Consider the following 3,349-nt stretch of genomic DNA (forward strand, 5'->3'; position numbering starts at 1 on the left):
CTTTAGGCCGGTGGAGCGCTCTAAGTGGGTCAAGAGCACCGTAAGTGGGTCTTGTTTATAGCCTTCCGTGCACTTGTTGCTTGTCAGGGCAGGGAAATCTGCTGCTGCGCCTGAAATCTTCTTACAGAGGCAATATAAATAATAATTCCTCCGCTTGCACAATATGGGAACCTTTTTTTACACGCAGAGTGTTTCTAAGTGCATGTATCTATAAACACTGGAATTACCAGCAGCAGCACCGTAAGTGGGTCTTGTTTATAGCCTTCCGTGCACTTGTTGCTTGTCAGGGCAGGGAAATCTGCTGCTGCGCCTGAAATCTTCTTACAGAGGCAATATAAATAATAATTCCTCCGCTTGCACAATATGGGAACCTTTTTTTACACGCAGAGTGTTTCTAAGTGCATGTATCTATAAACACTGGAATTACCAGCAGCAGATAACGTAATATAAATATTTGATATTAGAGTAACCACAATTTGGATAGTCTCAATGGCATCTGAAGAAACTTTTTTAAAAGTTGGTTTGATTTTTTTTTTCCCTGAGAGAATCAGGTATTCATCTCTTGTTTGCTTGGGATGAACAACAAAGACGTTTAAACATATGGTAATCGCCTGGAAGACAAAGAAGAGATGACAGCTGTTGTTCTTTACTGGGGTTTTCAAGCAGTGTTAGTTTGTTTCTGTGTGTGTTGTAGCCTTACAAGTCAGTTGATTTTGTGGCTTCGGTAGATGTGTGGGCATTTGTTTTGAGAAAACCATTAATATTAAATGATAACTTTTTTTTGTCATACGGGCTTTGTCACTCTGTGTATGTAAACCATCATGCAGTTGTCGCATAGCAGAAAAGCTTTTAGATCTTACCCCTTGTTTAAAGAAACTTTGTGTTCTTCATGCAGCACTGAAGTTCTTCAGGCAGTTGAATTGTCTTGTGTATCACAACTGTGTTGTGTATTTTTAAAAATGGATTGACTTTCACGAAACTGGCCAGGCCCTGTGGGCAAACCCTTCTCGGCATAATCTGGTTTCAAGAGCTGATGTCTTAGAGTGCAATTTAAACTCTTGTTTTCACTCCCTTGTTGTAGTCAGTGTTGCAGAGTATTGAATTTCTGGCCCCATCCTGGCTCTGGTCTTCACAGATCTGTTCTGGAAGTCAGTGAAGAGCTGTGTGCTGCACTTCACTCTCAGTATTGTTGTAAAAATCCTCAGCTTTCAGAGGCGTTTCTGTAGTATTTCAGTGTGGAGGTGCTTGTTTGCTGCAGAACCTTAGTGAGACTACTTCAAATTGGTGGTAGCTGCTGTAACAGAGAAAAATATGTTTGTGATCTACAGAAGTAGGTGTTGTGTCATGGAATTATGGGTGCAGCACAATCATAAAACATGGCCTTGTTGTCTTTGGCTATGACCTAGTCTTGTTTGTAGGAGAGAGGAAGTTTGTGTTTTGAGTTTGTTTTTTGCTTTTCCTGTAGGGTTGCAAGCCAGTTGCAATTAAGAAGATTTCATGCTATGGTTCTTGCATTAATAGGGATAACTTATAAATAATGTGTAAACTTCATCTGTTCTGTGACACTTAAACCTATATGAAGACTGTAAGTCTGTGTTAGTAGGCAACTTAAAAAGAAGGTCATTGTTGTGTTGGAAGTGTAAGATTAGTTGATAAAATACAGAAATGATTCCCTTGTCTGAGCTGACAACTAAATATGGTTGTGAATAAGGTTGTTGGCAGCTTTGCTGTGAAAGCCATGGAGGATAGTTGCTAATGTGGAAAACTGAATCAGAATAAGTGATGGAGGAGCTAAAAGCTGCATCCCAACTCAGCCCAGGTTTTCAAAATGATGCTTTCTGAGTGTAAATCAGATATGAAAACGTAATGTGGTGTGAAGGACAAGAGTGTATTTTTGGCTTCTTCAAGCAAAATCTTTCATGGTGAAAATTTCTTCAACAGATTCTTATATATTATATGTATATTCTCAAGTATAGATCGAGAATGTGATGGGTATAGGAGCTGAAATTGTCTTAAAGAGACAAGAGAGCCAGACCCATGGGCCTTTCCATCAGCCTGTTACCCCAGTCTTTGCCCTGATGGAGTTGGATCAGTGCTGTTGAACTGGTGACGCTGCTATGAGTTTGTCCAAGCGGCTAGTGACCAGTGCTTTTGGCAATGTGGGTGAGATTCAGACTGGAAAGCTGATTCCTGGACACACAGGATTAAAAGACTGGGCTTTGGAAAGCCTGTGCTTGCGTTTCTGTAGATCTGTGGTGAAGGAAAATTAATGGGAATTGGCAGGGCATGTAATGCCAGTGATTTTAATGCTTGGATCTCTGCTCTTATGTCTTCAGTTGCATGTTCAAGGAGCTGTGCCGAGCATTCATGTACGAAAGATGCTCAATATTAGGCACTAAAAATTTTGCAGGTTTTACAGGTTTTGGATTGCATAACCGTATTGTCCAAGACACTGTGCAAAGCAACAAGGCTAGCTTTCATCAGTGGAGATGCTGTTTGTGCATGAGGAAAATCTTGATAAGGAAACGTCAGGAGGTCGTCGGATTATTATGCCATCAGCAATTCAAATCCTTGAACAGAAGTAGTTCTGAAATGGAAATAGCAATTTTGAGTATTTATGATTTGGAAGTGTCTGTCTGAGTCATTCAGTGAATTTTCTGACAGACGGTGTTGGTAGATTTGAAAAGACGTTACAGAAGATAATGGTGGTGATTATGAAAAAGTACTTGGGTCAGTGTTTAAGGGGAGGACTGTTATTTTAGACTGTATTGTTTTCTGATAGAACTTGTTTTAAATGCCTTGTCTTTTTACAAGACATTGTATTTCAGCTGGTTGTGCTTAACATGGTGGCTGTCTGCCTCTGCTTTTTAAAGCACTCTGTTTCTCAAGACAAGTATGACAAAGAAACCGGTTTTCGAAAATTAAGAATATGGAAACAAATAAGATACTAGTTCTGATTCTTCAGGAGACTGATTTCCAAAAACATTTTTAACTTTCATTTGTTTATTTGAATATGTTCCTACTACTGGAACATTGGACTTTTGAAGTAGGGTGCTGCGGGTCAGTGTGTAAACTGATAAGAAGCAGGAGGTGAGTTGTTTTCACATAGTTCCTGTTACAGAGCTTTGAAGAGAACAACCCCCTGCCTTTTGTGTTGTGCAGTAAGAGATTCAGGCTTTTACCACCACGTAACCGTAAAACTCAACTTGCCCAGTGATTACATGTGTTTTCTGGAAAGTTTGTCTCAATGGTTTGACATAAAAATATAATCATGGTCCAGTTTGAGGATGGACCTCAAGGTTTCCTTTCAGGACAGAGTGACAGACTTTCTGTTCCCAGAGGCTGGGGG

At 40.0% G+C, this 3,349-nt stretch overlaps 1 protein-coding gene across 1 annotated transcript in view; it reads left to right on the top strand.

Annotated features, from left to right (window-relative positions):
- Positions 1-17: 17 nt before the first annotated feature.
- Positions 18-3,349, top strand: part of ADIPOR2 (adiponectin receptor 2) — a 44,939-nt gene continuing 41,607 nt past the window's right edge. Inside the window, exon 1 of the mRNA XM_017726238.1 lies at positions 18-40. The gene's annotated coding sequence lies outside the window, so the exon portion shown is untranslated. The remainder of the gene's footprint in view (positions 41-3,349) is intronic.

The sequence above is a fragment of the Corvus brachyrhynchos genome, unplaced genomic scaffold, assembly GCF_000691975.1.
Source record: "Corvus brachyrhynchos isolate BGI_N302 unplaced genomic scaffold, ASM69197v1 scaffold191, whole genome shotgun sequence".
NCBI classification, from domain to species: Eukaryota; Metazoa; Chordata; class Aves; order Passeriformes; family Corvidae; genus Corvus; species Corvus brachyrhynchos.